This window comes from Lactuca serriola, chromosome 1 (assembly GCF_051521515.1).
Source record: "Lactuca serriola cultivar US96UC23 chromosome 1, Lser_US96UC23_V15, whole genome shotgun sequence".
NCBI classification, from domain to species: Eukaryota; Viridiplantae; Streptophyta; class Magnoliopsida; order Asterales; family Asteraceae; genus Lactuca; species Lactuca serriola.
Genome location: NC_136408.1, coordinates 101,367,050 through 101,377,786, shown reverse-complemented (window position 1 = coordinate 101,377,786; position 10,737 = coordinate 101,367,050). Strand labels below are relative to the sequence as shown.

At 37.6% G+C, this 10,737-nt stretch overlaps 1 non-coding gene across 1 annotated transcript; it reads right to left on the bottom strand.

Moving 5' to 3' along the window:
- Positions 1 to 2,038: 2,038 nt before the first annotated feature.
- LOC145080672 (small nucleolar RNA R71) lies at positions 2,039 to 2,145 on the bottom strand. Its single transcript, XR_013695264.1, has one exon. It is a non-coding gene; the product is annotated as a small nucleolar RNA R71 (small nucleolar RNA).
- Between the last annotated feature and the right edge of the window lie 8,592 nt (positions 2,146 to 10,737).

Genomic DNA, 10,737 nt, shown 5'->3' with positions numbered 1-10,737 from the left:
TGGCATGGATATCCACGACGTGGCATGAGTATTCTAGAAGATAAAGATTGCGTGAAGAAAGAGTCCTTGCCCGATACGGATAACTTGGGGATCACGACGTGGCAGAGATAGCCACGACGTGGCGCAGGATTTTTAAGGATATTTAAGCACTCTTGGTCATTACGAAATAGAGAGACTTTTGGCTAGAGAAAGGGATTCCAGAAGGCGATTTTTAGCAGAAGAAAGGTTCTGGAAAAAGGTTTCAACACCAAAAGAGTGAAGGTCCATGATTTAGTTTACTTATTTGTTACTTAGGATCATGTTTCATTATACTTTGATCTGTGTTAGTATGTTAGTTGCTATTATGAGCAGCTGAATCTAGCTACTCTTGTTTAGCTAGATGAAGCTTCTAACTTATGAATAGCTTAATTTTTATGGATTTATTTAGTTGGTAAATTGCTTGTGTTTGATTTATAGTTACCTAGCATGCTTATGTTTGTTTCTCTAGTTGCTTAATTTCATGTTCTGTGTATCTTAGTGACCATTAACTGCGTGAACTTGTTTACCTAATGATTTAGTGAACATTAAATTGTTAGAGCTAGGATTGACCAATCTTAGTTAGTAATTAGAGTAAATAAACTTAACTGTGCTAGAGAACGTGGATTGTGACTATAATTGCGTTTACATAATAAATCTTACATAGCATATTCATATTCATAATTGGTTCTGTGTTTAATTGTGTGTGACCATACATAGTTTTACATGAATTAATTAATTATTGGTAAAGTTAGAATTAAATTACTAATACAATTAAAATCAACTTGATAATCCATAACTATTAGCTAGCCATAAGGACGAAGTGGATTCGAACTAGACAAGAGTGTTTTTACTTAATTGATTGAATTTGAGTTAGGTTCGTCTATTCTTGTAAAATCAAATAAAACCCTTTCTAAACTAGTTGATAATTAGGTTAATTCGATAGCAAGTAGATTAATTAGTAACACTGTTCCCTGTGATCGACACCCGACTTACCCAATCTATACTGTAGTCTGACTAGGTACACTGCCTATAAGTGCATAGTTAGTTTAAGTTTGTTAGGTTATAAATATTAAAATTAGTGGGTACTTTCGTGCACATCAAGTTTTTTGGCGCCGTTGCCGGGGAACGGCTTAGTTTATTAGTTTATTTATTTGCATTAAGTTAATCGATCCTTTTTGTGGGGTAAAACCCGCAAAAAGTTAATTTTTCAGCAAGGTTTAAAATTTTTTTAGTCACAGAGTCCACGACGTGGCTAGATACGCGCCACGATGTGGTTTCTGAGAATTTTAGTTTTTAGTTATTAGTTTATTTTTCTATTTAAGTTTTACATTTTTTTATTGTGTTTAGTTTGCAGGAGTTCATGACCAGAGGATCTACCACACCTTTGGTGCCACCGATTGAAGATCTAGAAGCTGCACTTCACAAGAAGACTGATATGAAGACGCCATTGGAAGAGCTAAAGTCAACATTTTCAAGGAAGTCGAGAAAGAAGACAGGAGAGTCAAGTTCATCCTCAAGGCAAAAGAGCAATTTTGAGCACTTGGATCAAATACCCGTCCAAACCGAATCCGAATACGATACCGAGCCTGAATTTGAAGAACATACGAGCGAACCCGAGAACGAGCCAAGGAACGAGATGGCAGCAATTGAGGAGATGTCTATGGGAGCTTACAAGAAGCGGATCCAAGAAGATGTGGGTCCCGGTTTAGTCCAACCCGCAATACCTGCCACTGCCACATTCGAGCTGAAGGGGCACATCTTGACTGCGCTGAAGGATATCCCATTTTTTGGGAAAGATCATGAGGATGCTTTTAAGCATTTAGATGAAGTCAATGACATTGCGGATTACTTCAATGTCCCAAATGTCAACAGAAACACCGTCTTGCTTAGTATGCTTCCCATTACTTTCAAGGGAGCTGCTAAAAAGTGGTTAAAATCACTTCCACCGGGCACAATCACCACTTGGGCTCAAATGCGTGAGCAATTCCTGGACCAGTTTTGCCTACCATCCAAGATAGCTAAACTCAAGAAGGCAATAGCCAACTTTGAGCAACAGCCGGGGGAGTCATTATACGAAGCATGTGAGCGGTACAAGGGCTTGCTCAGAAATTGCCCTCAGCATGATCTAAATGTGCAACAAGAGATGTCAATCTTCTATGATGGGGTCGACGTTATGACGAGACAACTCCTTGACTCTCAAGGACCTTTGACAAAGAAAAATCCAAGGAAGGTCAAGGAGCTAATTGAAGAATTCGCGAAGCACTCTCGCGAATACCACAACCCTAGGCAAGATGGAATCAAAGGCGGTGGAGGGGCCCAAACTGAAGAAATAGTAGCCATGATGGCTATGCTAAATAATATGGACCGGAGGTTGACACAAATGGACCACTCAATTCATGCCATAAGAGTGGGTTGCGAGAGGTGTAGTGGTTCACACTTGACCAAGGACTGCAATTTAGATGAGTTTGGGAACAGAAAGGCTCAAGTGTGCTACTCGAGTGGGGATAAGTTTGATGAAGACTAGAGGGAACCAAAAAAGGAGTGGCTATCATATGAAGAGTATAAGAAACAAAAAGAAGAGAAGTATAGGCAGACAGGTCGAGGCTTTTATCAAAAGGAGCAGCCACAAGATGAGAAGAAACCCGATCTAGAGACCATGTTGATGAATTTTATGGAAGCTTCGGAAAAAAGACACGATGCTACTGATTATGCTATTAATGAACAAAAAACTTTAATAAAGAATCAACAAGCCTCTATCAATAACCTTGAAGTACAACGTGGTCAATTAGCCACTCTGGTTCATGAGAAGTTGTCCCCGAAAAATCTTGAAATGAAGACCCAATCTCATGTAATGGCCATAGACACTGAAGAAGAGGCCATCTCTGAGTTCTTGGAGGCATTAGAAGAAGAACCACAACAGCCCGATCCAAAACCAAGGAAGCCCAATTTTGAAAGTGAAGGGGTTGCTGAAACAGCTGTGCCACGATGTGGCCCTTGTCTGGCCACGTGGCCCTTGTTTGAAAAAAAAGTGCCTGAGCCCGTTCCTGTTTATCAGCCGCCTTTGCCCTTTCCATCCCGAGCGGCTCTTAGTCCACTGGAAAGAGAGCATCTAGAGTTTGTTAAACACGTGAAGGGAATCTCGATTAATACTCCCTTTGTCGAGTCCTTATCCAAAATTCCTGAGTATCAAAGATTACTACAAGCCTTGATAGACACCCGTAACCAATTAAGGAAGCATTCTAAGGTGATTCTAAGTGAGCAAAGCTCAAAAGCTGTGTTGGGAGAGATACCTGAGAAGATGGAGGATCCTAGACGCATCACTATTCCGTGTGAGTTTGGTAACAAAATGAAGGTTAATGCTTTAGCCGATTCTTGGGCTAGCATTAATTTGATGCCTTTTTCATTTTATCAAAAGTTGGAAATTCAGAAGATGAAGGCTACAAGAATGACTATTCACATGGCGAACCGTTCAGTGACACAACCCCGGGGCATCGTGGAGGATATTTTAGTAAAAATTGGAAAATTTGTTTTTCCAATAGATTTTGTAGTGTTGGATATGAAGGAAGACCCCGATGTTCCAATTATACTTGGTCGTCCATTTCTTAACACTGCTGGAGCTCTTGTTGATATTCGCGAGTCTAAACTCACCTTGAGGGTTGGAGATGAAAAAGAAGTTTTTGGGATAGAAGATGGCTTCCAAAGGCATCATGTTAAAGAAGAGGTGTTCACAATCAATGAAGATAATGAATTAGAAGAACTAGAAAAGCTTATGGAAGAAGAGATCAAGACAGTTCATCAAGTCAAAAGAATAAAACCAAGAGCATCTGTTCCCTATTTAGTTGAAGTCATTGCTTACAAGAGTCCACCTTCTTGGGTAAGCAAAGAAGATGATGAGATGACAAGTGATGAAGAAGAGGTTACTTCAAAGGTGACAAGGCAAATGGTGAAGGAAGAGACAAGTAGTATGGAGCTGAAGAGTGAAGAAAAATTAAAGACTCAAGGGATTAAACGTAAGTTCGATGTAGATGATGTCAAGACAAAGAAGGAAAATTCAAAGAAGGCATACAAAAGACGCGTGCAAGCTTACAAGAGGCGTTTCAAGGAACAAAAGGTCCAGCTGGTGATAGAATCGTCAGTAGATTCAACGTAGGAGGCACGGAGTCCAGCTTAAGACTCCAAGAAAAAGCAACGCTTCTCGGGAGGCAACCCGAGCTTGGTTTGCATTTTCTTCTCTTTTAATTTTCGAGTTTAATTAGGAAAGATATCAAGTCATCGTCTAATAACTGATACTTGGTAAGAATTAGCTGTGGGGAGCTTTAATTAATAAATGGAATACAAAGTAGTTAGTTAAAATTTGTTATTTTACTCATTTTTTCGATAAGACATAACCCACGTCGTGGCCTGTCAATGGCACGTCGTGGTTAAAGAGAAATTACGGGGATAAGATGAATTTTTTTAACAGATTATGATCTTTCAAAATCCACGACGTGGCCTTTAAAAAGTCACCAGGAGGACCATTTCTTAAACCTTTTGACCACACAATTGTTCCCCATTTGCTTGCTGCCTCACGAACGGAAACAAGGTCCCCACAGCCGATTTCTTCAATTTGTCTTCCAAATTCTTCGCATTTCTTGTCTTCTAACTCCATTTGGTATGTATTTTGTCCATTAATTGTAGTTCTTGCTTACAATTTTTACATTTTCATGGTTAGGGTTTATGTGCATATTGAGATTTCCGAAATTGGTTGAAATTAGTTGTTGTTTTTAGGTTGCATGTCCTTTGAATGGCAATAGGAACAAACCCCAAGTATTGTTTTTGGTTAAAATTGTGTATACAGTGACCGATCTAGACCCACGTCCCGATTGCGTTTCACGACGTGGCGTGCTTAGCCACGTCGTGACTTCTGGGTAAACAGAATGATTTTTTTTGTTAATGCTTTGGGTGTTTTCCGCTTTGGTTTACTTTTGTTTACAGAAATGGGACCTAGAAGGGCTGTTCCATAGGAGGTGAATCCAATTGATGTGGCGAGTATTCATCCTTTATATCGTTTCCACAAAACATTCCCCGACCATTATTGACTACATATGAAAATTGGTTGGGATGGTTATATAACATGGAATTTGTGATAGCTCCGATTGTGGATTGGGGATGGCTCGGTGGTGTGGGAATGGTTGCTGAATTAGAATGATATTGGACAAAAACATACGAAGGGGATCATTTTTCCTTCACTTGTCACGGGTGGCGGAATTTGTTTGCAATTCAAGAACCCGTGTACCGGGAGTTATCGGTGGAGTTTTTCTCCACCGTAGTATTCGAAGAATGCACCATTGACTTTAATTATAACCGGGCACTTGTGTTCCGGTTGGGCGGTGTTTATAGGGAATGTAGTCTTCGGGAGTTTTCTTGGCGAATGGGACTTTATACGGAAGTGGAGACTCAATATCCGTTCTTCATACCATTTCTGCATGGGTGTGTTCGGGATTTTAATCCAGGTATTATGGATGTCCAGTTCTGGCGGAGTATTTCCAACCATGAGTATAATACTCGTGACTCTAGTGAGTCACAGATTCGGAATCCCGTTTACTGATTTCTACATCGCCTTATTACTTTTTCTATAAATCACAAGCATCGTGGCGATAAAGTTCCTATTCAGAATTTGTTCTATCTGTGGAGTCTTATTACCCCTGGGGTTTGCTGTGATTTACCATATATGTTGGTGAGGTTCATGGGGAAGAAAGCGGCTAATTCTAGGCTCGAGAGTCCGATTACGGGAGGACATTTGGTTACTCGCCTTGCTCGGTCGTATCATATTTTGACTCATGACTTTGTGAGGAATCTCACCCGATTCTCGGACACTGATTTAACCATTCAAGTTTTGGGAGTTATGCGGGTAGTGGTGAATGTTGGGGGCGGTTTTGTTATACCGCCAGTAGATGACGAGCAGGAGGAGGCGCAACCAGAGCAGCAACCACCGGCCAAATGTAGGCGAAGAAATGTTCGAGCTAGAGGAGAGATGGAGAGAGAGCGTGCTGCTCCACTGCATGTACAAGGAGTACCCACCGACCCTTTTCAGAGTCGGGTGGGAACTTATTTGGATAACCTCTGGGGGCATGCTATTTATCATACCCAGCTTACTGAGGGTATTTATTCACATTTGGGTGTCACCCGGCCACCTTCTATGCCACCACATTATCCTTATTTTCCAACATGGGAGGAGCTTTGGAATCCGCAGAATGATGGGGCAGTACCAAGTGGAGCACAGGGACAAGGAGATGATGATTGATTTCTTTTCTATTTAGTTTCTTTTGTTTTGTTTTAAGTAGTGTTCTTTTATGTTTGAATTTGGTTTGTAAGACTTTGTTAAACTATGATGTTACTCTTTTAATTTTTTGGATTGTTCCGTTCTTCAGATTAGCATTGGAGTTTTCAGTCGTGTTTGTCTAGTCAAGTCAAGGAAGGTTAAAGTCATGAGTCGGAACCCACAATTAAAGATAAGTGTGGGGTACGTTAGAGGGAGAGAGGTTACAGTTGGGAAGTATATTTACATAGAAGAGTCTTAACCCATTTAGACACTGGTCAAGCTGCTAGGATGAATAAAGCAATGTTGCATTTTTTTTCCTGACGTCCAGTTTCCACGACGTGGGCTTCTTACACCACGTCGTGGCATTCATCCAGTTTGAAGAATTGAAGATGCCTTCTGTTTGCGTTTTGATCTAAGGTCACGACGTGGTATTCTATGCCACGACATGAATCATTTTATACTTTCCGAAATTTTTCTACATATTTGCACCCACTTTGAAGAATTGAAGTTTCGAGTTATGTTCGTGGTTTATTTACATACTCATCCAGTTCTACACCAACTTTATATTTTCGAGAGGTCCGTGTTCGAGATGCACGTTTTCCACACTTTTAGAGATGCTTACATCGCTATCCCAGGGGAGTCTATTCCTTTTTCTCCCTTTTTCTTAATTTTGATTTAATTTACGCATACAATGAGGGCATTGTATGAAATAAGTGTGGGGTAGGGGTAGAAAAAGTAAATGACTAGAAAATTTGAAAATTGAAATTTTTAATAATTAAATCTAGTAATAATAATTTGAACTGTAGTTGCTAGTGTAATATGAGATGATGCGATAAGAGTTCAAATGTTAAGTTGAGCCAATACACGTTATAGTGCATTTGTGGCCTCCCTTATTTTAGTGAAATCATGGAACAAAAACATAACCCCGCTTGGTTTGAGGGATGCAATATGTTTAGCAACCTAAACCTGAAATATATCCAGGAAAGCTATGTCTTAACCAATAAAGGTTGAAGTTAAGCGCCCCTGCTTAAGCATGTAGGTTTTGAGTGAAAAAGTGAGTTATACATGTAAAAAAAAGAGAGAAATTACTGAAAAGTAAGAATTCAGGAAGAATTTTGGAGCTATCAAAGTATGAAGTTCAAAGATCAAAGTTCTAAGGAATCAAAAGTTGAAGATGCCAAAAATCATGAAAGAAGTGAATTCAAAGAAATCAATATTAAACTATCAAAGAAGTGAAGAATTCAAGAGCTCCAAGTATTGGTATCTTAAAGTTGTAATTCTCTAGTTTATGTATGGTTGGGTAGCTTTACAAAAATACATTGAGGTTAAGTGAGATTTCTACGGATGGATTCGGAGGGTTGCATAATATGAGCATTGTTCGAAAGAAGTGGGCGAGTGTTTATGAAGATTGTGAGTATTTAAAGTAGGGGGGGTACTTTAGGAAAATTTTAGACACAAATGCATGCGTTGAGGTCTTGGCATAATGGCTGAGCTGGAATCGGATAGTTCTATGTGATGTTAGTAATAAAGGGTTAAGTTTAAATTTGCTTGAGGGCAAGCAAAGACCAAGTGTGGGGTATTTTTATATTGCCATATTTAGACCTATTTTTAGGCAATATTTAAGTACGTTTTTATTAAAAAGTTGATAATATGTTTAGAATAATGATACTTATGACTTTAAATTGTTATTTTCAGTCAATTAGAAGTATTTTCGAAGAGAGGGACCAAAAGCGACAATCTATAGAACATGGGACACTTGGAACACAAGAGATGAAGAAATCCACGGAAATTACTAAAACCACGACGTGGCATGGATATCCATGACGTGGCATGAGTATTCTAGAAGATAAAGATCGCGTGAAGAAAGAGTCCTTGCCTGATACGGATAACTTGGGGATCACGACGTGGCAGAGATAGCCACGACGTGGCGCGAGATTTTTAAGGATATTTAAGCACTCTTGGTCATTACGAATTAGAGAGACTTTTGGCTAGAGAAAGGGATTCCAGAAGGCGATTTTTAGCAGAAGAAAGGTTATGGAAAAAGGTTTCAACACCAAAAGAGTGAAGGTCCATAATTTAGTTGACTTATTTGTTACTTAGGAACATGTTTCATTATACTTTGATTTGTGTTAGTGTGTTAGTTGCTATTATGAGCAGCTGAATCTAGCTACTCTTGTTTAGCTAGATGAAGCTTCCAACTTATGAATAGCTTATTTTTTATGGATTTATTTAGTTGGTAAATTGCTTGTGTTTGATTTATAGTTACCTAGCATGCTTGTGTTTGTTTCTCTAGTTGCTTAATTTCATGTTCTGTGTAGCTTAGTGACCATTAACTGCGTGAACTTGTTTACCTAATGATTTAGTGAACATTAAATTGTTAGAGCTAGGATTGACCAATCTTAGTTAGTAATTAGAGTAAATAAACTTAGTTGTGCTAGAGAACGTGGATTATGACTATAATTGTGTTTACATAATAAATCTTACATAGCATATTCATATTCATAATTGGTTCTGTGTTTAATTGTGTGTGACCATACATAGTTTTACATGAATTAATTAATTATTGGTAAAGTTAGAATTAAATTACTAATACAATTAAAATCAACTTGATAATCCATAACTATTAGCTAGCCATAAGGACGAAGTGGATTCGAACTAGACAAGAATGTTTTTACTTAATTGATTGAATTTGAGTTAAGTTCGTCTGATCTTGTAAAATCAGATAAACCCTTTCTAAACTTGTTAATAATTAGGTTAATTCGATAGCAAGTAGATTAATTAGTAACACCATTCCCTGTGATCAACACCCGACTTACCCAAGCTATACTGTAATCTGACTAGGTACACTGCCTATAAGTGCATAGTTAGTTTAAGTTTGTTAGGTTATAAATATTAAAATTAGTGGGTACTTTCGTGCACATCAGCAGTCAAAACATGCAAAGTGAAACACAAGAATAATACTAATCCTATATGGCTCCAAAACTTTTGAGCCATATTGATTACTCATCATTCATTGTATAATGTTTCGAATAATCAACTTAATACTTGAATTAAAACAATAGTAATGCCATGCTCCAAGCATGCACACTATGTTTGTCTAAACGATAGTTATGCCATGCACTAAGCATGAATACTATGTTTGTCTATGGTCCTTAATTTGTGAAATAGATCAATTGAAAAACATTTCAATGATGCTCATTTCAAACTTCCAAATCCTTATTGCAAGTGTAAGAATTCCAAATTCTTGTCACTGCTAGAAAGTGTTAGATTCTAAACTATCATGCAATGATTCTTTTGTAATGTCTAGGTGCCAAAAGTCACAGAGACTTGACCAATGATATTACAAAATATTACTTTGGAGATTGTTACAAGACAATTCCATGGAAATGAAGTCTCAAATTCAAAGTACATTCCTTTGAACATCCTTCTTGCATAAAAGTTTCTAACTTTCTCATCTATTCTTCAATTCCCAATACGGAAACATTCCATATTTTCCATACAACAACTCATTATTAATAGACTCTTGTCTATTCATAATAATGTCAATATGGTCCATCCATTACTGTACTTCCAACTGCCCTTAAGTGACCAATCCGCGGTGAGCCTTAGATTGTCCCTTAATAGTTGTTTAACCACTTTAGTCATATTCAGTTCTGATCCGTTTCCCTCTTAATGCCCTAGGCATTTGGAAAATTTAGAACGGATAAATATTATAGCACATGTAATCGATCCTATACCCGAAGCATATTGGACACGATACATGATGTCTCACATAAAGACATGATATTTGACCAGTCTTTTGCTACAATATTTCTGTTTGCCATATTCTTAAAATTCAAATTATGAATAGGGATGCCGCAATCATAATCTAATTTTGAGAACGCAATTAACATTCCCATATATAGAATTTCCTTATGTTGAAGCATTCCAACATAACATTCATATATATATATATATATATTATATATATATATATATATATATATATATATATATATATATATATATATATATATATATGACTAAAGTTTGATTAAAATCTCACAATCTAAGCTTTTATATTTGAAATGAAGTATAAATTCCTCTCCCTTAATTATAGCAAAACAAATTTTCAAATCCACAACTTTGCAAATTGAAACTTTTGTTTTCTATAATTAACATTGTTGAAGATTAAGTGTTACGTCATTGGGCCTATTCTTTTGAGTCCATTTTATATAAACAAGTTGGGCTTGTCCACTTGTATTTACTGCTAGGGTTAGTATATAAGGTGCATGCATGCTACGTATTTAAAAAAAAGTTTTTTAGTATTATTTTTGTAACCCTACTCTCCGCCTCTACAGAAGTAATTCTTCATCGAGTTCTTCTGAAGCGTGAGTATTAATCATTCAGCACCTGTTTGATCATATTGTGCTCTTGTT